Source organism: Anticarsia gemmatalis, chromosome 14, assembly GCF_050436995.1.
Source record: "Anticarsia gemmatalis isolate Benzon Research Colony breed Stoneville strain chromosome 14, ilAntGemm2 primary, whole genome shotgun sequence".
NCBI lineage: Eukaryota > Metazoa > Arthropoda > Insecta > Lepidoptera > Erebidae > Anticarsia > Anticarsia gemmatalis.
In genome coordinates this window covers 936,818-963,999 of record NC_134758.1, presented here as the reverse complement: position 1 = coordinate 963,999, position 27,182 = coordinate 936,818, and the positions used below count along the sequence as shown (strand labels likewise).

Here is a 27,182-nt window from a genome sequence, read left to right as displayed (position 1 = left end):
AATAGTATTTTTATAGGTGAAGAAAACTGTAACAGAATCTGTTCTCGCTTTATTTTTAAACGAGAAGTGCTATGAACGAAATACATTGAATGAAATTAAATACACTCTTCGCGTTATTTCATAAGTGAAGTATATGTAGTAGTAGTAAAGCATATTTTTTTTACTAGTTAGAGCCAAATATCATTAGGTACTGAAAAGTTGGAAAATTTATTTGGATCTGATAAAAGGTTTTTTATCGCAATTACGTGGACAAAGTATTTTAAACAGCTTACAATATGTATAAGAATAATGTTTATAAACTAAAATGCCTTCTAGCACATTTGATTGGCTGCTAACGGGTATAGTATGATTGTATCGCTCTCAAATACAATGTGAGGCCTAGATTGTAGGTCACGCGCTTGACCGCCGATCACTACTCGCGTGGATTTCGCTATTTAAATAGAAGTTCTTCACTTAACAAGTATGAATGCAACCAAACATGAACAAATAAAGTTTCATATAAAAGCTAATTTTGGTTAAATAAATTATAATGTAAAAGAAAAGTAACAATTGATCGTGTTCATGACTTAGTATGCAGCAATCAAAATTGCAATTGAGAGTAGATAAACATTGATCTTCTGGAACTAATTTTATTTCAACTGTGCCAAAGCACCCTTTACGACTAAAGTCTATAGAAATTCGAAAAGTAGTCGAAAAATTACGAAATCGTTTAAAGTCAGTGGCTTGTTTATAATACACCAAAGGCATTTTTCATCACCACTAGATAAATACTGGTTAGTATAACACGAGCTTCTTAACACACCTTTTCCAATACTACCCGTCGGTTAACGATCAGATAGGCGAACTATAGACTAATCAGTCCCACATAAGGCAGGTTTAAACACATTGTATACAAAGTAAACCGTAACTGAGCCTTAAGTTAGAAAGTGGCCAGGTCAGGTGGATCTTCATTAGGGCACAGTGTCGCCCCCTACCGGTAATTAACTGTGCAACCTTCAACTTTCATCCGATATATTATGTTTCATTATTATTGCACTGATTCCGTGATAAACTTTATGCTTTATGATTTGTTGATTGTGAAAGCGAATTATATTTGTGCGAAATGTAAATTTTAAGTACTTATTTTACTTTTTTTATGTCCAATTTTAATTATATTATTGTTGTAATATATAGTATGAAAATACTTTACTTTTCTGAGTTAATCATAATATTACACATACTTAAAAAAAAACAACGTAATAATCGTAATAATTTTCATTTTCATGATTATTGAAAAGATTTGATACTATCATTGACATAAGGCAATATTAGTGCTCTGAAAATGAAATCGGTACTCAGAACAGTTTTGGGTTATTGGGTACGGGTATGGGTATGGGTAATTATCTTTAAGTTTCTATGATTCATATAAATTCTCTCTCTCGTTTCCTTTCAATTAGAAACCATTAAAGTAGATCTACAACTAGAACAGATAATGTATTCATAATTATGTTTACTTTTTGAATTAATGTTATCACCAGATACAATTATGTATGTAAGACCTGTTCAGTTCACACGCGTGTCTACATTTTATAGCTTACGTTACGATACCGACACAATATTTTTAGACTAACTTCTAATTTTACTTTTGATAACCTAGTTATTTATCATTTTGATTAAATCTGCTTCTTAACTTTTACATTAAAATAATGGAAAATGCTTTAGATGTCCAGCAGTATTGCTTTATGTTTGATTTATTTTTATTGATATCGCTCTAAAAGGAACAACTCCACTTTTACAATAATTACTGAGAAAACGAGAGAAAATAGGAGAATAGTAGGGCAACAAAACATTTGTATATTGAAATATTTTTCTATATATCTTTAACTTATTTGTGAAAGTAAGCTTTAACAATAATCTTGGCTACACATTCGACGTGTCGTCAACGTCCCGTCAAGTGTGAAAACATAACTCGAGAAAGGAGTTAAAGATAGGGTGAATCGGACAATTACGTTTCTGTACGAACGATTATTTCGTGATTTTATTGTTTGATTGCATTCAATAACGACTTAGAAAGTACGCTTGTTATTATCAGTTTGCTTACATTTTTTTATTACAATGTTCATTGATTTTAAGTGTTTATTAATAATAAGTTAATTTCTGACGAGGTTTTATAGGCAAAATACTCGTGTAGATTCTTTTTTGGCGTAAAGTATGTGATGATCACCAAAAGGCTAAGATTGCGTAGAGGACGGACCTAATGCAAAATCGAATGAACCAAGACTCGTAAGAATAAAAAATGTAAGCAAATACTAACGTTAGCAAAGTACGCATAAAGCATTAAAATATTCCTATTAAGCATTCAATTATTAATAAAAGTAACCAGACCCGAACAGGTCCATCCACCCTACATTTCCAAGTTATTTATAAAGTGACAATTAAGCAGTTCAATTTCCGTTTTATAGAAGCTATGGTATTATAAATTAAGTGATCTCGGCAAGTATCTTAAGATTTATCTTCGGACTGTACACCGTGTATGTTTAATTCATGGTTGTTGTGTGAAGGTTCCTGTTTTCGAATGTTCAATATTGTTATGTTAAATTTGTTTATGTTTTTTGTTTTATTTTACATACGTAGTTTAAATGTGTTATGTAGATGTATAGGTCAGTTATTTTACAAGGTATGTTTAGTATGGTTTGGTGGTATACATAATAATAACAAGTAGATATGTGATGTACTTAAGTTGTCATATTATTTTCACCTACATGTTTCTTGATAATATTAAGGGAACTGAAAGCCGTTTTCTTCTCTCAGAAATGAAACAGTGATAGCTTAAAAAGATATAAAGTTGTTTGCGTAAAGATTATTATTCTTTAAAATTAAAACGTAAAAAAAATGTTTGAATTCAATACAATACAGAGGCAAATCACAAAAATGTAAGACTATTTTTGTAATTTTGTGTGAAGGAATATTATATGATCTATTCCGAAAGTAACTGAAGGATCAGAAAGGCTTTAAATTATACATTTCTTATTCTTCAGTTAAATTAAATGTTATCTATGACCAGTCAGAGCACTACTGGGCAACAGTTTACAATAAACAACAATCTCGGTATTCGTCTAGAGAAAGGAGGAGGTCCGTAAACCACACAACGAAACGTCATAAACTACTAAAATAGATAAATTCTAAGGGACAAAGTGAACATTTCCATAGAAAATCGTTCCAAAACAGTGCTTTTCCTAAGTTTTATGGCAATAGAAAGTTAGCGGTTTAAAAGCAATAACTTCTTGAGACTATTGTTAGTTCTATACTACAATGTTGGCGAGTTACGTGTTACAAAACGGACCGAGAGTATAAAAGAAAGTTTTTGAGAATAGTAAAGTGGAAATATTTGTGAGGAAATGAGGAAAATTTTGTTGATTTTTCTGCCCACATATCACCACCAAAATCAGTCAGTTTGACGAATTAAAGTAATTTGTTTCGATACTCTAGTTTTTACTCAGTCTCTAATAAAACTTTACATTATAATATTATAATTTAATGATTAAAAGTGTGATCTAAGACCCACATCAATGTAATAAATAATAATAATCAACATATTATAGTAACACACCTTAATAGAAAGCAAAATGTTCACCTTTTTCATAGACTTCAATAAAATGTGACTGAAAAAGTCACTGAGACTATAAAATTGGAAGGTTAATACATAGTTACTATTTAGTTTCGTATTTATAGGTGTTAAAGACAGCTGAAGTCTAAACACCTGTATTTTTATAAGTAGTTCTTAAGTTAGCATAATTATCCAATTTATAGTTCGATATATCGATTTTAAAAATAAATACAAATACTCGAAGTAACTCTTGATTTTATTTATTAGCTATATATTCTATTAATAACAAAACGTAAAAGTTTTTTTTGTGATAAAAAACGTAATTTATAAACACGGTTTGCATTTGCTAGAGTAACGGAGCAATACTCGCGTGAGTGATTGAGTAAAAATCATTAACACAACCTGCCAATTTCTACCTAAATTGGTTAATCTTTGAGCAGTTATAGCGTAACAAACACAAACAGATTTCATTGCACAAATCCTACCTATACATAAACTCGTCAGTAGACATCGACAATATTTATTGCCCTTTTATACATTCTTCGAATACCTTAAAAGATGACCCAGTTAAGTTGGCCTGCGACCTTTGCAACGATTCAATCGATAAAGGCAGTTTTGCGAAAATATGTGGATTTATTCCATCGGACAATGACCTATAGCGAAGATTTCTCCTTGCACATCAGGTTGATTACCTTGTTTGGTAAGGCTTGTAGGATTAATATATTTATTTATAAACTAGTGTAATTTGCCCAATGGTGCCTCATACCGATTGTTAACAGTTCAAACCGTAGGTTTTACGTGCGCTCCCAGGCACGAAGAACGGCAAACTACAAACTACACTCTGAACAATTGACTTATTAATGTTTTTTGATGCAATCCAGGCTTCAAACCCGAAATTTCTGAAACGCAGTTGCACACAACTAACAGACAGTCAACGCTAAAACTACTCTCTCTTACTCTCTGTTGTCACTCAATCAAAACTGCTCTGAATCCAAAACAAAATCAATTTCTAATTACCAAAAATATCAATCTTTTCCCACGGAACATTCCAAGAAAATCAATTTAATAAAAAGCAGATTAATCAAAAAAGTACCACGGGCACCGAACCTGGGACATTAAAATGCCACACGCATCCACTTTTTGCTGTGCAAAGTGCTAAGGGTCACCACTTGGGTGGCCTTACGGAAACACTGTGACCTACAAAATGTCACCGATGTTGACAATCAAAGGTGAAATTGCAAAGATTATTGATATTCGTAAATTTATGACGCTTAAAATTGTATGGTGAATTCTTGGTAAGGTCGACTAAAATTGGAGCGGTTTTGCACAGTATTTTTCGTATATTCATACAGTGAATGAGATTGGCACACGACCAAATTATACGTTACCGATCGTGCCTTTATTTATTAGGTAATTATTATGCAAACAGATTTTTTTAGAATGCTGTAAACTCCAGTTAAATTATTTTAAATTTTTCAACTAAAGTTGAATATAATGGGCGCAAGAAAGAGTCATAAAAAGAACAGTTATCTATGTATTACATAAAGTGATCTCATTAGTGAGGCTTAGATTCAACGACAATGCATTTCATAAACATCAATTGACAATTTGACTACCGAAATCGATAATAGCATGTCCACAAGTAAATTAAAAAAAAATCCAAGTTTTCAAAGATAGTGTAACATTATGTTAAATTTACTGTCAGTTTTAACTTATATATAACTTATAGTCATACCAAGACTATTAATTATAATATTACTAGCTGACCCGGCAAACGTTGTTATGCCATAAAAAAAAGTGTCACTTAGGTGTATGAAAAATAGATGTTAGTCGATTCTCAGACCTACCCAATATGCTCACAAAGTTTCATGAGAATCGGTCAAGCCGTTTCGGAGGAGTAGGTACGGTAACGAAAACTGTGACGCGAAAATTTTATATTTTAGATGTTCATAGCAAATCTACAAGAAGTTTACAACAGTTGACACTTGTTATACTATAGTTTAAGAGCATGCGCTATACGTATTTGCAATGAATATTACAACTGCGTGTTACTTGACTATTAGACTGTTTGTGTTAAGTAACGGATAGACAGGGAAGAACAAAAATTATCTGAGAGAAAAGCCATAGAATTGATCGAATAGGCACTGAAGTGAGTTGAGAGTTCCCTCGTTTGTTAAAACATCGGAATTATTAATTTACTCTTTTAGATTCACAATATAATTACACTATGAATCTAAAAGAGTAAGTACATGGCTGTAAATCCAATTTTATCGTTTGATTTGATCGCAATTCCATGCTTGATCACGCGTTTGTCAAATTAACCGCTTTACCTTACACGTGCTGAATATTGTAAAACGTAACATGGTTTATATTTATGATATAAGTGTTATGTTTTCAGACCAATCATAAAATCTATTAATGGTTTCTAAATCACAATCAAGAGAAATATTATTTATTATTTAACATGTAATCGTAAAGTCCATTCAAGATTTTACAAGCATAAATAAGCAGAGGTACAGTGCACACCATTTACGACTTGTTATGAAACTTTACATGCCTAGGAGTTATTTAACACATTTCTTGAGGGCATACGACCCCAACCCGCACTTGGCCCGCGTGGTGGACGAAAGACGTAATCTGGTCGTAAGGTCCCTTGCCCAACAGTGGAACGGTTATGGGTTAAAAAAATGTAACAATCCAACTGCCACTATCATGTTATCGTTAGTATTTTTTTCTGTTAAGCCACGCCTTTCTCAAATTAACCGCTTCACCTTACACGTGCTATCAATTAAAATAAAAAGCCACACACAATTTGAACAGCAAATATTTTGTTCTGTATTCTACTTAAATAATAAATTGTACAATCTCAAATGTAACATGCAAGCTTAACTTTTTATACAATAGATTGACGTTCAGTTGTCAACCGAACCACCCATAGCAATACAAATTTATTTTGTAAATAGCTCCAACTCATTATCACGACTCACAATGGTAACAAAAAATAACGTACGAACATTTCATAACATGACAGCCCTGATTTTTGTTTAATTTTGAAGTGGGCATCTTTAATTTTTGAGTGTTTGGGTTCCGTAGTAAATTAAATACTCATGTAGCTCGTTTCTCTACTACTATCGACTACCGACAACCGGCTAACTATCGAGAAATTTTACACAAAAATCTGTTTCGCGCCTCCACCGGGCTTCGTGAAAACTATTTCGGCAATGCATTTTATATGTCAAACTCTCGATATTCGACAGTACAGACTATACAGAATTGCGCAACTGCTATCTACATATGTTATAAGAACGTAAAGATTTTCTAACTGTAATAATTTTTATAAATCGTAATGGCATTTGAATCGACCCTGGTATCGATCCCGAGACCTTCTGACACATAGGTAGTTATTATATCCTGATAGAGACATCAAAGTGTCAGTAAATTCAAGTTATGTTTATACATAAATTGCATCCGTTTACCGTAAAATGGAACGGCAAAACATAACATTATGCACTCATCAAGATATTGATTAAATTTTCTAGTTAAATAAATATGTACAAATGTGATGGGGAACTTACTTATTTCATTTTTTTTTTTGGCACGTTCCTGCTGTACGGATATGCAGAGGAGTACTTCAACCCATAGCGCATATTCCTTTCTTCTAAAAGTTAGTTTCGTTAGTCAAAATATATTTAATAAATTGAGTAAATAATAAAAAAAAATTGTATTTATTGACAAATTTACATAAACTGCATTCAAAATCTTATATAAACTAGATATATAAGTAAAACTGAATTAATGCATCCAAATTTTTTATTTAACACTCTAAATACTGCTATAATTTTAAAGAATATTTTCCTCATTTACCGAACCCTAACCCCACAAAGTGTTGGTTATCGTTCAAATTAACTCGTCTGTCATTGGTGCGTTGATTTTGACGTGAGATGTCAACTCGCGCGGGCGCAGCGACAGCTCAAACGATCGCTCGTTAAGCAAACGTCAAAACGAATACTATTTAAATTGGATCACGATTTGTTTGGCAATTCGGAGCCATCTTTCTTTTTGTTTTTTTTTTAATGCTTAATTTAAAACTAATATGTGTGAATGTTGATGAAGTAAAAGTTCACGATGTAAGTTAAAAAGCACCATTTTGCTTTGAAAGTCTAAGTACAAAAGTTGAACAATAATTATGAATTAGTAGATATACTATGGTTAGAATCTAGTCATTTAGAAATTCATTTCAGCTAGTGACACTTGTTTCTGTCTAAACACCACGGTTACGTGAATCCATCCTAGGAACCTCATAATTTATGTAATCTTTAATATTATATTTAAAGGCATGCGAGACACAATCGGTGCAACTGATTTTGATTTGACTAGATTTTTTTCTGCGCGTATAAACCCGGGTCAAAAACTAGTTTTTCATAAAATGTTATTTAATAATATAAAAAAATAGAACAACATATATTTTACTAATTGACATGTTAGAAAATAAACTTGCTTTTTGTTTCATTTTAATTCCTAAATATCAATTTTAAAAATAACATATTCATGCTATCCTTGATAAAATCTTAATGACATGTTAATTTTTCACTGATTTATTGCAATTTTATTCAAAACTTCATAAAGAATAAGAAACCACCGTTTAAAAAACCGTAAAATGCAACCGAAATTATCAAAATGAACGAATTATTCGTAAATGAATGTGCACAATACGGTTTACGATATTACGATCTAATTTTATTGCGCTCGCGCACTACAGTTCCGGTTTTAAGCCGTAAATCTTTGTACTAATAAATGAATCACGAAATTAGTATATAATATAAATAATTTTGCAATGTTGTCATCAGGCATTATTGCTATTTATATTCTTCCAAATCATAATACTTTAATTACTTTCGTGGTGTAAAAAATCTTGGAGTTTTAGGTTGCGGTTATGTTGTGGTTAACCGCGGGTTAAAGTACCTTCCACCACCACATACATAGACACGACTATACTATACATATAACAGAATAATACACTGGCAAATTTGCAACAGCAACGTTTTTTCAGACAGCTAAACGTATATAAGTTTTAAACTTTCGCTTGGCAAGTTTATTATATAAAAGGATGTGTGAAACCACGGCCAGGTATTCCAAAGTAAAATGCGAGTTCACGTTAATTCCCGTAGCCTATTATAAAGTCAAAAAGTTTCTCATCAGTCTTCTCAAAAAGGATGAATTTTGAGTTTAACGCGTGCAAAAAGATATTGTAGGGTATATTTTGTTCAATCATATTGAGTGTAGATAAGTTAAATCACATTAAACAAAAAAAAAGTAGAAATAATCTCACAACAACTAAGTCTCTAAGATCTTGTTAAGTCATATAATTATGAATATTTAGATCGGTCTCTTGGATACACCTATTGCCGCGGAAATCAGTCGTTAAATGACCACACCCCTTTACACATAAAACGTGATTTAATTACCAATATTTCCGTGTTATTGACATCATTAAGCCTAATAGCAGTCACGCGCAAACGCCGATGTGTGCTCAAATTATTATTTTTATGTAGAATTTCATACTTGTTATAGAATAAATTAGGTTATTAGTTTAGATATAGAGATGCGGTTGCTCAACAACTTTCCTTACCTCTATGCTTTTCAGCCGATCCGATGGAATCGAGATAAAAGACATAAACCCGATATTGCACGAAGGGTAAATCATCTCTAAAACGGTTGAAATCACTGCAACGGAGCGGGTAATTATTATGTTTTACAAAGTATTCTTTATTTTAACCCATTACTGTTCCACTGCAGGGAAAGGATCTCCTCCCAAACGAGGCACAGGTTAGGCCGTGAGTCCACCGCTCTGGCCAAGTGTTTTGTTTTTTTAATGAAGTTAACCCTAATTTAAACGCTATCGCTTCCGCCTATGACTATAGTCACAACCTAACAAACTCGTGCACCTAAAGTCCGGTACATCACGCACATCATGGACTTGTCAAAGTGGCGTGATGTACCGTGATCTTCACGTTGAGTAATGATACTGGCGTTTTAATTAGAAGTGATGCGAGGGGTCACGTAAATTGGTTGTCAAGGACGACTCATGTGTTGGCTAAAATTGTTTTACGTCAACTTTTGATGGATAAACTCTGATATACTTTGCTTAGATGTATAGTTTATAAAAAGTGAAGTTTTTCTTAGAACTGCCGTGTTTCACCTGTGAGCTCTTACTTAAATGTTATTTCGGGAAATGGTTTTCTTGCGTAATTTTGAGATTTAAAAAGAGTTTTGGTAGATGCATGTAAGGGATTCTAAGATTTCTATTGTAAAGGCAACAATGTCATGATGTGTTTGATAAACTAAGTGTGATAAGTAGAATTGTCAGTAACATTTTCAACAAGGGCTAGACACGTGCCGGTTAGGGTATTATCAGTAACAATAGAAAATAAAAAAGCTATCTAAAGTTTTACACATAAAAATCTATTAAAGTAATTAGATCTACTGATTATTTATAGTTTTACTAGTAATTATATAGGCATGGAACTCATGTTGCGAGAAAGCATTTTTTATATTCGTAAATATTTACGACATTGTTAAAAACAAAAGAGGCGTTACCAAAGCGTTCTCTCCAATAAAAATCTTTATATAAAACATGCATATTCATACAAACACACAAAAAATTCTGTTTACATTTTTGCTCTAAACTCCTATGACTCATGATCTTGTTCAATAAATTTCTAGAACATTATAGGCAAACAGGTGTCGAACGAGTAAATTCGAAGTAGAACATTAGTACCCATAATTCTCTTAGAAACTGGTACATATATTTTATATGTAGAAAGAAATAGAAGTTATATGTTCTGGTGTTCACACTACCGTTGTAAAGGTGGTTATTCACTGAGAGCATGCAAGGGTTTAGTTAGGCGTATTTAAAATCGATATCAGTTACAAAATCTTTTTTCAAATATGAATTTATGGAGATTATGAACCCTGGTTAGAAACGAGCAGAAATTAGGGTGATTACTGTACCACTGCAATTCTGTAAAATCTGTAATGTGGAGTATTGAGAGTTTTGACGTTTAGAATGCACTGCCAAAATAGTTCCTTCGACTCCCGTCATAGGCGCTCATCAGATTTTCATAAAAAAATTCTTGATGACAAGCTGGTTGTCGGTAGTTGATAGTAGTAGAGAATTGAGATTTCAATTGTGCCTTTGTCATAATACTAATTTCTATTACATTGCGTACTTAAGATTCCCATACATGAATATGAGAATTAAAGTTCACAAGCCCTAATGGCTAATTTATTAGAAACATTATTAAGAAATCTGATCAGGTGATAACACTTTGATTTAGTTTAACCAATAGCGTTGTTTTAATTATACAGTCATGTTTTTATGTAAATAGTAACAAAAATGGTAAAAGCTAACCATTAAAACGCCAACAAAATATTATAACATAATGCTCGAAATAATCTAGTAACATTACACACAAATGCTCCTGTTGCGTGACAACCTTTACATCATTAACATTTTTAATTATCACAGCCACAACTGGCCCACTATTGGACATAATAAACCGATACTAATGTGAATTAACATTAATTATTTTACGATTCAAACGTGCTTTTCTAAAAACCGGTGTTTTAGTTACGATTTTTGGCTACACTCACACGGTGCGCCACTATTTATTATGTTTGGTTAATGGGTGTAAAGTCAAATAATTTAATTTTACGCTAGTATTTTTATGAAAAATAACAAGTTGTATGTATTTTTGAGGTACGGATATGAGGTGTTTGTATACTCAAATTAATTAACTTTTGTCACTTAATAGCGTGATTGTATAGATATGGTCACTTATAGTCAGTCTGAAAAACCGTAATTAATCGTGAAAAGTTATAAGTCATCTATGTTACGTTATTCACTATAACATATATGTTAAAAAAGATATAATAATGTGTTTTTGCCTGAATTCAGTTTAAAGTTATTTCATTTTGAAGCATGATTTTACTCGAAGTTTATTCAGATCTGTGCAAACATTTTATAATCAATATTATTATTTAAACCAATAATAGCTTCTATTTAAAGTTCAGCGCACCCAAATTGTCCACTAGTCTAATATAATATTAGTCGTTTAAATAATAATACCAGTCTTTAGTCTATTGTTAAGTCGGTATAATAGTCTCTAATCAAATATTTGCGAAGCAATAGAAATCTCGTAAAAATATTATATTCGTATCCGACTATTTTATAGTCACTTTTGTTATTTTTATAACAATAATATTTACTTATATTTAAAGAATGAAACTTGCATATTTTATAGATTTTAATTTAGGGTTCCATACAGAATCCATTAAACCACAACTCTTTTGTTCCGTGATTTATTTTTATGCAAAGCAACATTTAGGAAATCTCATGTTATCTCAAAAGTCTATTTTTTTTATCCCACCTAGTCACAACAGCAAACCCTTACTGAAAATTCTCTATCTGATGACCTAAATTGTAACGTCTTTATGATGAGTATTAAACTGTGGACCTTGTGAACAGATAAGTAAGACAGTAGTTCTCATTCATGATATATTCATATATGTTACATGATGAAAACTGTCTTGAACGATAAACATTATTTTCAAATTATAGGTAGTTTTTGGTATTTCATTTTGTAAGGAACCCAAATCGCGTAAACACAGAGTCATCTTAGCTTTATAATCCTAAGAACTTATATTGCAAAAATATTTTTATGAGTTTGCTTAAGCATAAAATATGTAACATAGAAGTTTGGTATTTTTAATAAAGCAATTAAAACTTAATTACTTATTAATAATCAGGTTTGTGTTAATTAATTAATATCCTACGGCGATATAATGGCTGAGTGTCGACTTCTGTGCGAAGATGTGACTGGTATAACTTGTAGAGATTGTTTAGTACTAAGTCTTACTTAATCATTAAGTGCCAGTATATTTTAACATTAAAATATACGTGGGTAAGTGTCGTTTAGAAATATTTTTTAGGTAAATCAAGTTTAGTTAATCACTTAAACTAGTTTTGTAATTATCTTGTTAAGATTGAAAGCACAGTTTGATAAATAGATTTTAATATACTTAAATAATTGCTTAATGAAAAAAATTACGTGTGACATTAAACTGGTAAAGATATTTTTTTGTTACTCTTATTATATCAGTAGTAAGCACTGGTATAATTAATACAGTTACACTTTTTTATATAATGTTAGTCGCATGAACTTATTGTCATTAACCGGAACCATTGCCCAAATTAGAATTACATTGGAAAAAAAAAATTAAAAGCACTGTCCGATTTGAGAATCGAACGAAAGACTTCGTGATCAGCACTCGGATACTCTTTTGACTATGCCTTACAGGCAGAAGTATCTATAATACAAAATAAATAAAGCCAATAATATTTTGCTTTACATAGGAGTTGAACCGGTGACCTCGTAAACTCTACTCAACAGATAACAGTTGCAACTGTAAATAAATAAGAATATAAATATGTAGGTAGTTACTTCTCATCGCCCTTCATTTGCTATTATTTATTCTATCACGGAAGCTTCACATAATAAAATATGAGATCTATTCTATTGAACTAATATGGCCACGTCTCACGGTAGCCAAAGGTTATAAAACCGCCCACACTGTGCTTCGTTTTATTGGAAAATATCGTCAGTGTGAAGTAAAATAATACTTTTTTCACATGATATTTCCATACATTTTGTCTGTCTATCAGTGCTGTTAAGCAAGTGTCTATGCAGTCAATGAAGAGATGGGTGTTCATTTAGATAACTGCAAAAGATTGTTCTCTTTTCGATTCTCGAAGTAGTAGTAGTAATTTAAATTTGTGTCTTAATAGTCAACAAAATAGGTTAGACTATTATCGTATGACATACTACTACTATGTTAACTGATGATTAAAAAAGTGAATAAAAAATTCTGATATCAAACTGATCCGAGAATTAAGTCTAGCGATATTTTTTCAAATAAGTTTTTTTTTGTATTGTCCTTGATCCTTTGTGTATTTTTACCAAATTCTATTTATTCGAAAGTATCACTTAGACATATCTGAGACTCAAATCTTACTTGTTTCGTTACCCATTACAATGTAAGTTGCCCGTATCAAAACTTTATTACTCAATTCTGCACTAAATAGAGTCGCAAGTTTCTGAATCCGTACATTCAAGCCCAAATCGGTGTCTCATTAAGTAAATACTTCCCAGTACAGGAAAAGTATGAAGATTAGCAAGTTACTTTTACTGTAAGCAAACAGTATGGGTTCTTGGAAGCGCACAGTTACGCATTCGTTAGTTAAGTCTATTCACTAGACGTAATTACAGAACTTGCCTCTTCGTGCTGCGTTTGAATTACTTGCCGATTGCTAGGTGTATTTTATTCTTTATATGAGTAAAAGTGTATGCGTGAATGAAAAGTGTAAGTGACAATTTCATTATTTTTCTTTAATGCAAAGAGACATTAGTATTGATAGAAATAAATACAAATATTGTTTACATAGCATCAGAATTAATATCGAGCAGATGTTACTCAAACATTTTTGCCTTGGAAATACTAACATTTTTTTTGTTGCTCCCTAATTCTCTTTAAGTTAATATCTGTCTTCTGTTTTACTTATGTAACACGATTTTTTACACGAATTTAGTTAATTAATTCAATGAAAAAACCTTGAAGAAAATCGTGACTAAACACTTGTTCCCACTCTTTAAATCACATTAATGTCAGCATTCATCTAAATCACTCTCACCGAATGAAATATGTACAAATATATTAGCGTCCTTGGATTAACCACCCTATTAGTAGTTTATACGTGACTGATATTTACGACAAATGACGATTTAGTATTCCAATCAAATTATAGAATAGCATAAAACCAAAGTTTATGTCTGCGACAACACTTACTATGTATAGAACGTTCCCGTTTACGATCTGTCGATACGTCAATTGCGACAGAATTTTAGAACCACTCAAAATAAATAACACTGCATTCAATATATTAATCGTTTAGATAACTGACACAGGTGCTCAATTCTCAGGGCACACATTTTATTATTTTACGACGAAAAATTTCATCACGGAAAATATGATAATCAAAGTTTATTACTTCAAAATTATGTCAAACCTCAATTATAATTTTATGATTATTATACAGTGTGGAAATACCTTGGAACTAATATCGTCTATAAAATATTTGAAATAATAATATGAGTCAGTAAGGACAATAACTAATTTTGGTAAGCATAAACTAAGAATTAGTAGATCAAACTCATTTATTTTAATGGTTTTATGTTAATTATTTATTAATATGGGAATGGAGCTTCCTCGTGTAGGTTGTAATATTTTATTGCGTTATTATAATCCAATATTTGTTTAAGAAAAACTAAATTAGTCTGGATATATAATATACTGGGGTCCAAATTTGGGAAAGCGTCTAGGTAACTGATACTCATATTTAAGATCCAATTAGATCGACAGTCACGGACGATTAATAAAATATGGATCGAAAAGTAATTAACAACCCGTTTTGGGTAAGGTGTATAATTAATCGTAGAAATTATGAGTTCAAACGCAAAACAAGAACTTTTTAATTACCACTCTCCGAAAAAAAATGTGCAAAATATATTTTGGATTTACAAGTTTTAAACATAATTTAAAACACCAAAATACCGTAATGGAAACCTTGCCAACAGAGGACATTAATTTTAATTTAAGTACAAAACTAGTAGTTTTGATACAACTTCAATTTACTTCTCACCCTTTTCCAGAATTCTTACCAAAAGGACACTCTGTACTTGACAATATATTATATTCTAGAAATGTACATGTGCTTACTACAAGCGCGAGTACAAACCTCATACTAAACGCAGCACAGACACAGAATGTCTCAGTACCGCGGGCTATTTAAGCCAGCAGTGCCTTTATAGTGCACGCTTGAACAACGTGCGAAATGTAGACCACTTATGTAAGTATTGTGAGTGCTTGAGATTTTGTTATTAGAACATTTTATTGCGTTTTGATGACACATATTATTTTATTTAGCACTTGTTTTTGCTAGTACTTTATCCGTTGAGATTCTCTGAGTTTATTTTAAGTAGGTAATTAAAAGACGTTCCCAGGACCAGTGCTTTGAGATGTAATTTAATTCCTTTTTCAATGTTTATATCAATTACGTCATTGTTGTATTTGCATTTAAAAATGTTATTTTCTCTATTTTAGAATAGTTAATATGACATTTATAGCACTTTATAATTTCAAGAATAAATAAGTAATTAAGAAATCCAAATGATCATGCGATACATAAAGTTGTGACTAAGTACTAAATTGACAGGTATTTAAATCAACGACGAGAATGTCGTAAAACTGTAATATTCCTATTACTTTCTTATGAATCGTTAGCCCGTAGGCAGTTGCGCATCCTTGCTAGAGACGCGACACATTTTAAGTAGAAAATATATTAGGTTATTATATTAGGTTTTTATTAGGTTATTATTTGAATTGCTTTTCTTTTAGCGAAGTTCTAGTAATTATTTTGTACAGATTTCACTAAAAATTCAAATTATTGGTTAGAACTTATTATTAGGTCGGGGAAAAAGTCTTTTCGCATGTGTTTAGTATGTGAATATATGAACTTGTAATAAAATCTCTTTGGCTTCAATAATCACAAATGAGTAAACGTACACAGATTTTTTTCAGTGAGCTCGTGAGGTACCCAAATATCGAACTTTTTTGTGTAGGGAAAAGATTTTATTACAAGTTCATACATACTACAACGCGAAAAGACTTTTTCGCCGACCTAATATAATATAATTATGTACATGACTCGAGGATCTCATTGTCCCTCATTCCGGGAGGCGACTCTTACCCATCATAGGGATAGTCATAGTTTATATTTTAAACCTTACGAGCAACTAATCTAATAGGTTGATACATTACTTTCGAATAAATACATGAAAACACCAAGCCCATTAATCGTATAACTCAAGTCAAAGGTTGCTTATAACACACCATAAAAGTGTTGACCAAAATATTTGTCATATTTCTCACGATATCGAATAGAGAACATCACTATAAAGTATCAAAGTTCAATGAGCAAAAGTAACTGAATAATTGCTTTTACAATTTTATTGCATCTTACTTTAATTAAAGAGTACTATTGCTACTATGCGGAAATAAAAGTTTTAAGGCTCTCGTTAAATACTCAATGGGACGCAAGTCAATGTTTATGTAGTTGTCATCTAGTTTTCTTATACATTCGATACTAGCCCGCACTCTTGCCTACGATTTCGTCCACGTGAATTAAATTTGGATATCCTATTTGCTATTTTGAGACCTAGACTACGTCACCGTAAATGTTTATCAAATTTCGATCGATAGTTTTGGTGTGATTGAGCGACAAGAAAATAACTTATGCTTGATATCACGTTATGAAAAAAATTGCAGCTAAAATGAAAGTAAAAAAATACAGTCATACTTAGAAATATTAAAAAAATTACATCTCTTTTTACAAAAGTTTAGTAATAAATGCGAAAGTTCGCGAACATTTTTTGACTTCATAGCACTTTCTACTCAACTATATGTATATCAATTTATGACGTAGACAGTTTATAATTTGAGATAGCACGTAGTACGTTTACATCTCGAAAAACTTACCACGCGTAAAAGTAGCGAACAAAATCTAGGAATAATATAAACAGTTTTTACTTACACACTTGTAAGATCTCATTAAAACCATCTTCTAAATACTCGATCCAAATACGAGCCCGTTAAATAATTCAAATGTTTGTTTACCACATACAAAATAATTCTTTCACTCTAGATAAGAGCCGTGTGTATAAATCTTGAGTGAGCCCTCATTAAGTGAGGCTCGATGTACGTTACTGGTGTTAAGGTACCTTTACATTACATGTGTATATTTAAGAATAAAATATTGAGCGTGTGTGTTGTTGGGATGTTTGTTACTGACTTGTTTCGGTGATAGTACATGCTATGCTTTTTGTCTGTAGAATAATGATCTTTCAGAAAGATGCAAGGTTTTTTGTATGGATGAAAGTAATGGTTTAACTATTGCTGACTGTGTTGCTACAGTTTGAACCTGATACGAAAATAAGTGATAATAAAATTACTTACTCACTTATGCAATACGAATATAGACATTGATTTTTTGTAAAGTTGATAATATAATATTAATATCAAGCCAGATTAATATATTACAGCTAATTGATCCTATAACTCCGTATTTGTAAATCTATCGTGAATACCCAAATCTGTATTTTTTTTTAATCCGTGATTAAGAGAACATTTACCGATGACTTATTTATAACATCTCGTTTTTAATAATATCATCTGATTCCTTATAAATTGTTTTATATTAACAATCACAGCACGACACTAGTAACTTAATCGAACTCCCGTTTTAGGCAACCACCAAAAAGTGATATACAACACAGAATTGAACAATTTTATTATCAAGAACCGCGCGTCTGACATATACTCGACATTGATTGAAAAACATGGTCTTTATCGTAAATTATGTGTAAAAATAAAATCGATTTTTGCTCAACTAATTTGTATTTTATTACACAGTTATAAACTTTTCTGTTTTTGTTTTATTATCTATGTTTTAAATGTCATTATAGCACCTAGAATATATTGGTCAACGCTTTTTTTCGGATCAATCGAGTCAATTATAAATTTTTGCTTCGATCAATTAAAAAAGGAAACTTGTAATCGGGTCGTAATAATTTATTTTGATTCGAATAAGAATAAAAGCTGTGAATATGTAAGAGCAATATCTGGTTTATATTTTTACTTCACAGGTCTAGATTAAATGATATATCTTTTTTGTTCTAAAATGTATTTTTCTGCTGCATTTTTGTGTCTATAAATTAGCTGCATTTTATCTAAAAATGTAAAAAGTCATTCTACTTTGAAATTCAAATAAATATTGTAGCATGTTTGTTTAATGTGAATACCGTGCTAGAATATTATTAATTTTAACGAGTATTAATTGAACTTTAAAAATCTTATTACCAACTAGTACTATTTTATTACGACATAGTAATATTTTATTCCGGATACTAAAATGTAATTATTTTTGCAAAAATGCTTAGTTAAACCAAAATCCAAATTACTTTTTACCCTAAATATGCTTTTCTTTACTTTTTAAAACTCTCGTCTAAACATATGTATCATATATCTAAAACTAAACTAAACGAAGTCTCCTTATTCACTATCTAAGCAATCGACGTGCAAACTTAAAATATTCACAAACACATTAAAGTCTAGTCCACTACGAATACTAAGTTTGTAACTACGGTACAGTGTGTATACTCCTTAACGATGCGATAGACTGCCTCATTTTTATTCTCGCATCAAAATCTATTAATCACTGAGCGTGTTGACACCGCACTGCTTTGAAATCTTAAGTACACTGATTCCCAATACTTACGAAACATTTATTTACGTTACATTGGACCTTTTTATCGAATGTTATGTGGATACTAATATAAGTGATGGGTTACTTCGTTATAAGTAATCATTTTTCGTCTGAATAAATAATGTTCAATTTTCGATATTATGTATTTTTTTAATAAATTAAATTTGATTGTTTAATCATTTAGGCGTGACGTTTTCAGTACTTACTCTTCTGCCTAACGATGGTTCAATTAATCAGGTATCTAATCGCTGAGTCAGCCATTGGATGGGCCAGCAAAACATTTAACCCGCTAGTTTATCATTTAGACAGTCGGTTAGTAATTTTAAGAAGTAGAATACTCTGTATCTGTCCTTTTATAAACAAAACTGTTTCAACATTCACAGTTACTCAACATCACTTTGATTTCTACTTATTAGTACATTCATCAACCTCAACATATTCCTTTTAAAACACTTTGTACTTAACTAAAGCACAATAATCAACGAATCACATATATTTTGAACGCACTCGCGACTATAGCAAGTAGGTATAAGCTCGTAAAATCTGGAGAGGTGAAAATGCCATCCGTTGTCTAGTTGACCGCAGACACACCCCGCTGTAAAAACCATACACGTTCCCTCACTTTCTACTTATAAGAGGATGAGTTTTGAGTCATAAGCGCACAGCGGGACGGGTAGCGATTTGAACTACAGCGGTAATTATTCAACTTGGAAATTGAGGTATATAAAATAAGCAACTAATATGTAATTAATTTAGGGCATGTTTCTTAAATTTCAATAAGAATGTTTTTTTGAAAACGTAATGAAGATGGTAAACCTACAGGATTTTGTTGTATAATACCCAGGAACAACTCAGGATTGGGGTAACAACGTTATTACACCTTTAAAATTTTACCGTTTTCCAGTCAAAAACAAAACTATCAATTTAATCAAATATCAACGGACCGTTGCTCTGAACCTATTTAAATTATAACAAGAACACAACTAAATTAAGACCTTGTTATACAAAATCACTAAATTTAATCACCAATTTGACTCCAAAATTGTGATGACAATTCATTTCATGGCTCATTGGAGAACTGTTACGGTTGTTACAAATAAAATGTCGCGTCATTGTGTTTACGTTTTGTTATAATAAATATTGATGTTTCGTTTTAATATAAATGCCGAATTTATTTGGTCATGATGTTGTTTATTGATGGAATGTAATTATAACATTCAATTTTTTTTATTGTATGATTAGTAATATATCTACAGTCAAAGTTGTACAAACCCTACCTTCTGGTAGTGATACTGAAGAATTTTAACAAAATAAATTAGTATTAGGCTTGGCTCTGTTATATGGGACAAACATATTAGATTACTCGGCTTACACTATACCGTATAAAAGGCGTGAAGCTATTTATGTATTTAATATACTTATTTCTCAAATTAATGTTTCGTTCCTTGGTTACTTCTACCATCTCAATAAAAATATTATTAATTACTACAAAAAATACTTAAGCTGTAATTACGTCATCTTCATCCGCTATCGCTTATAACTTGAACCACACTCTCTACATAAAACTTTGTGCGGTCTTTCAGCCGCGTACTCTGTTGACATCTAATTATAGTTTTGTTGTTGAAAAGGTTTCTGTACTTGTTACTTATAACGTAAGTAAAGGTCAAAGAGGTCAAAGTGTGTTGTAAGGGACAGCTGCGTTTGTTAAAGATTTATGGGTATTTACCTTTTTTGTGGTAATGTTTGAAGGAAGCAATTATTTTGATATAAGAAATAATGATTATAGTTTATTAAACGGTCATTTACAAAATCATGTATTTCCCTAAATTGATTTGGCGGTGCATGTTACACTATCGTCGCAACATGATCAAACGATTTAAAACCTACCAAAAAGATTTCTTTCGTTATCACTCTTGTTTATTCTTTATTTTTGTTCAGTGGCTTATATCACGATTCCATGAAAGTATAAAAAAGTAATGGCATATTTCAAAAGCAAAAGTAAAACAAAAACGCGTTGAACTCTTTTGTACCTGAGTTAATTTTCTTTCAAAATATCTTATTTTCTTTCAATATCTTGGAAAAATTTATTGTATTCACTACTTATCTACAAAGACCGTCAAGCACACAATACTAGTAAAAGTTTACGATTTGAACTTTCTAAGCTTTTACGTGATGATAAGAAAACAGTGAAACGGTTTTCAGGAAAAGCCTTAAAATTACATAGTATAAGTAGGTCTACAAATAAATTCAATCTTATGTTTCGAAGATTTTTACAATCATACAAATATTCAAAAATAAAATACTATTGACCAAGAAACTTTATTGCCATAAAAATATTATTTCTGATTGAGAATCGAACCCATGGCCTTCCATTGGTAGCAACATGTTAGCTACTTTAAATTACTGTGCTACAGTCGATTTCAAAGTTACACATAATACTTATCGTGCGTTAGATAATAACTTCTTAAAATAAACGCACTTCATTATCCCATCAAGAGCTATCCATCAGTGAAAGTCCCATAGTGGACGGTCAAGCAGTTTTTGCGTTAGCTCCAATTATACAAACAAGACATTACTCTTTATAAAAGTATGATTTATATGTGAAGTGAAATAATAAGGTGATTGAACGCGTGAATTTTAACGAATTAAAATAACATTAAGTATGAGTTGATCTATAAATAAAAAGTTCCGTATACATTTCGATGGTACAGTGGTTAAAGTCATCGCCGCGATCACGCCACTACGCGGGGAGTCGTGAGTTCGATTTATTCGCGAAACATGTATTCTTGTGATCTACGAATAGTTAATCTACCACTTCGTAGAAACTTTTACAAATATACTAGTAACGGACAACTATTAGTGGAAATCGAACCAACGACCTCCCGTCGCAATGGTATAGTCCAACGACTCAGTAAAGAGCCTTGTACAAAAGGTTCACAGCAGGTAGAAATATACAAAATTCAGATATTAGAACATCAGAGACCTACAGACTTATGCAGCTGACGGTGACTTGTTTGATAAAGTTATTTTATATTGGAAATACACAGAATTATAACTTTTAAACTCTCGCGTTGTATTTTTAATGTATAATAGAATACGGGAATTAACGCGAACACGCATTTTACCTTAATTTGGCAATTAACGCGAACAGGCATTTTAAGGTTAAATGCGTGTTCGCGTTAATTCCCGTATTCTATTATACATAAATACACAGAATTCTTAATTACAACCTGATTACATCACGCATGCTGTGACTCTCTAGTAAATTGTCGAGCTATTGTGGCAAGACGACCACTACAGCCACTGGACCACGGAGGCGTCATTCACTTACGGAACCCTATAAACGTTCAAGAAAACGTCCGTGACTAACTCAAGTGATCTCTAACACTTGTCAGATGTATCACAGTGTGTGATTGATTACAAACATACAAATATATTGAGCAATAACATACATTTACATGGTTATGTGCACGATTACAGCCTTGGATAACACGTCTATCTACCTTGAAGAAAGGATAGCTTTTTGGGAAGGTAGTTCTTTTAGGTATTACTTTACTACTTACTAACTAAATAGTGTAGTTATTACTAACGATAACTAACCGTTAGTATTTAATTAATTAACTGTTGGTTATTACTAATGTTAACCTAAAGTACTGTAAAATTAATTAGACCCTAACTTTATTAAACACTTTGCTGATTGGTAAGATAGTTTCATTCTCTTTAACTGCAGCTAAGAGGTGTTTCTTCTTAAAATAAAATAAAGCTTAATATACATACATAATGTCACGCCAACTACCTGAGAGCGTAGACAGTGGTGTCAGCAATTATAATGCAAGTAATATCTATATGACTTTTATCTATGCAAAGTTTCATGAAAATCCGTTCAGTTATTAAACCATAAAAATGTTAGGTAAATGTGCGGCATAAGTTGAAAATAAAACGATTAATAACAACATTTATTATAACAATGTCTGTACCGTTGTTATTTTAAAATTAATTCATTTTTTTTTCATACCAATACCTTAAATTAACCATCTCTACAATGATATAGTTCTAGAATTTAAAGTTTATGTAAAAAATTTCCTGAAGATAAATTAAATTATTTTTAAAGACTCTACCACTTAGCAACAAAATCCTTCATACAAATCAAATATCAACAAAAAAAACGACTCTACCTTAAAAAAACAATACAGCCTCATGTCATGTAGAGTCAAAAACAATGTACAAGATAGGTGTGAACTTTGATCTTAACTTATCTCGATCATATGTGTGGTAGAGTCGATAGAGTCGACTGTGTAGAGTATGATTAATGATGTGGAGTTTGGCGCCAAATGTAGAGGCATAGAGTTCAGTTGCTATGTGTTACGTGGGTATGGAATGGCCTAGTTGTTTTGTGGTTACATTTATGGGAAAACCATTGAAAAAGATGTAATTGGAAAATATGCATAGAATTTGATTAGATTAATAATCATCTGTTCGGTTTGTTTTATATTGTAGAGTATATACTTGAAGAGAATAATTTTGTTTCGTGTAATTTGCTAGAGACATGTTATTTACAACTGAAACTCAGCTAGTAAACACAATATATTTTCATTGAAACCAAATAAAAATAATATTAATTGTACTCCACCGGCATCAGTAATAATATGCCATTAGGTGTAATTATATCCTTTCAAGTCTAGTTATTAAAACATATTTTGGCTCTTAAGAAAAATGTGTTATAAATCATTTAAAGTTTAAATAAATATACAACTATAAACTACAGTAATTGTAATTATAAAATAATTACGTTTAAAACGTATGCTACCATCTCAGTACAGGAGCAAAAAATATTTTCTTCGCTTGTAGTTAAAATAAAATTTATAACCGCTATAATACCTAGTTATAGTGTATATAAAAATATTTATCACGCACTTATACAAAACATTATTATCATTTAAACGTAAAACTTACAACTATCACTTATAAAAATGTATAAAACTATTCACATTTTTATACACCCATGAAACGGCAATAATATTTGAATTTTCTAAAGAAGCTAATAAACATAAAAATAACTATTTTTAAAATATTAAAACACAGACATAAAACTTTTTGATGAATACAAAGATAGGTATACAGGCATAAAATTTGACAAGTCAAAATCATTATTCGAAGCGCGTAAACGCAATAAAAATATACGCTTCGTTATACGTCATTAAATATTATTATTAGATCATAAAAAATAATATGATTTTCCAGTCATAATAGTATGTCAAAAAATCACCTACCTTTATTCCCGTGACTGCAAACAGCTGACAATTTACTTCCTCAATTTTGCAATAATATAATTAGTTCTCCACTAAACTTACTCGTTTCTCATATTTACACAAAACTACACAAAATTATATACACATAAAATTCACTTGTAACAGTTTCAAAACGTCATTATTAAAAAAAAAGTTTTTCAAAATTCGCGAATACGAAATTCGTGCGCGCGTCCGTGCGTACGCGCAACGCGGATCGCGCGTTTCGTTTTTTAAAAACCGAAGCCGGGCCTCACTCGGATGTGGTCCGTATGTGACTGTGTGACTGTGTACTCATCTTGCACTTCACGATCACCGAAGAAGATACATCTCCCGTCCTCGTCTCGCGCGCGCACCGGTTGTATCCCCGTCTCGCTCTCTTATTATCAGAGGTTAAGCTTCGCCCATCAGTCAGTTAGCGGTCGGACATCGGGTGGGAAGGCCGCGCTCCCGGTACCGTTACTTTCTCTATGCTGTAGGACCATAAAACACGTACCGTATGGCAGTGTGAGCAGCTATTTTGTCCTCTCGTCGGTGCCGGGGTAATTTATTTGTTTGGTGCGCCGGCGCAGGTGGCTGCACCCTTTATGAGGATGCGCTCTTTTGTAGCAATGATTTACACTATACATTTATGTTAAATTTTTGAATGAATTAATCTAGGTCAAAGTTTATTTATGTCGTAAAAATGTCAATTGACCCGAGACATTAACGATCAATAAAGAATGAGATAACGCACGGCCGAAACTAGATCGTGCCGAATCGTGGTCGCGTAACGAAATATTTTATCACGGACCAATCCGGTGCTCGCGAAATGACAAGCAAGCTAGATCATTCGCTTAGATCATCGGCGTGCGCGCGCGCAGCATTTGCGGCGATTGGCGTGTCCCGCGGAGGCCCCGCCTGTACCGTTATAAGGGGGGCAATGACTGCCCCCCTAAAAGTGGGGATTTGTAGATCATCGCGTAATTGGTTGAGGCTGGTGACACATGGCATATGCTGGTTAATTAATACAGCTCACGGCCCTTTCATAATATATTTACATATTTCTTTGATCTCTCGTGACCTACATATTTGTTTTAAGGTGATTTAAACAATTGTATCGCGGAACGTGTTTTAAACGCCGTTATGTACAAATATGATCTGGTATTTACATTGTCCACTAAAGACGGGTCAAGACGAATACCGCATACTAATTAATTCTAGTAGGTAAATGTTGACGAGAATGATTTTACTTTAATTTGATTGATCACTTACTATAGACTTAGTAAAGAAACCAGTTTTGCTAACATCACTGGTTAGGAAATGAAGGTGACCTATTTTTTTAACAATGACAATTAAAATACCGCTAATTAATAAATTATTAATTTCTTCATGGAACTGAATGGAGAAATGTTTAAAGATCAGGAAAGGGAGAAAAACTCAGATTCAAACATAGTATTTCAGCAAGGAAACAACCACGAGCGGAGTCGGGAACGCAAGCTAGTTGTCAGATAAATTGTTTTATAGTAGTATCCTTCATTTGCATATTACGCAAACTGACAATAAATAAGTAGTTACTAATGTTACGCATTTCCCGATCTTACACGAGGATTGCCGAGGAGTTCCGAAGATGTATGGAGATTCTGCGAGCGATCTTTCTGTTATATGAGACTGTATTACACGTATAGTATTACATGCATTTATACTAGTATATTAGATACATACAGAAATACATAATATTATGCCTTTTTTCCACAAGGGTAAAGGTAGAGACGAAAGGTCGCCACTTGCTACGATCCTTACAAATTTTCCTTGCCTCATTCACATCCAATCATACATGTATTAGAAGACTTCTCGAAAAAGTAGGAACATATACTTAAATATGGTACGATGATTAAATGATGATTTTTGCATCAATAGATTTTTAAGATTTTCTAAACTAACATTATCACAAATGTCAAAATTCCTGTTTCTATTATTCCATAAATATTTCCATAAACCGCTGAACCGTTTTAAATGTTGAGTATGGAGTAAGTTAAAAGCCCAGGCTATAAATTAGCCTAATTTTAAAAAAAAAAAATCCTAAGATGTTAAATTAGGAAAGTTTTTCGCGAGCAGGGCGGTGCACATCAGCGTGTAAAAATCCTTTCGCATCCTTACATCAAATAGAAATACAATTTCATCAAACTAACTTCCTATTAACACAATATCACTATCACTATCTTCTACTCACAATTTCACTTAATTTCAAAAGCACATTACTAAAAGGTCAGTAAGTAACACTTTAGAACGTGTTTTAAAACGGGCCTAATGCTAAGATTTTAGTACTGCGTTGCGATAAGGTCGGAGGTTAGGTTTTATGTTCAGTGACCATTTCGCAGGCGTTACGTAATGTTGATGTAACGTGATATTTACGTGAGACAATTGGATTGGTTGTATGATTGTATCGATTAGTTTGGGAATAATAGTTATTATCTGTTAAAAAAAAATTAAAAATTAAATTATAAATAAATTTAACCCGTTAATGTCCCACTGCTGGGCATGATGTCCCACTGCTGGGCATGGGTCTCCTCCCGTAATGAGGAAGAGGTTAGGCCTTGAGTCTACCACGCTGGCCAATTGCGGGGACTTTACATGCTCTCAAGAACTCTCAGGCATACAAGGTTGCATCAAGATGTTTTCTTTCACCGTTGGAACAAGTGATTATTATTTCTAATACATATAACATATAATGTTAGCCAAAAAAAAGACTATTAATTTTGATATAGGTTTCCACTAATTAAGGCATCAGTCACATACTAAATTATAATGACAACTACCTAACTCAATTAAACGGTTTAGCCTCTAATGGGTCTAGCAAAAATGTAATTAAGTATATAAATATCAAAATAAA

At 31.9% G+C, this 27,182-nt stretch overlaps 1 protein-coding gene across 2 annotated transcripts in view; it reads right to left on the bottom strand.

Moving 5' to 3' along the window:
- Positions 1–27,182, bottom strand: part of LOC142978348 (uncharacterized) — a 486,788-nt gene that overhangs the window by 113,571 nt on the left and 346,035 nt on the right. Inside the window, exon 1 of one of the 2 annotated variants that reach the window (XM_076122760.1) lies at positions 24,296–24,575. The exons of the other annotated variant lie outside the window; for it this stretch is intronic. The gene's annotated coding sequence lies outside the window, so the exon portion shown is untranslated. Of the gene's footprint in view, positions 1–24,295; positions 24,576–27,182 lie in introns of those variants that run through there. 2 annotated transcript variants of the gene reach the window in all.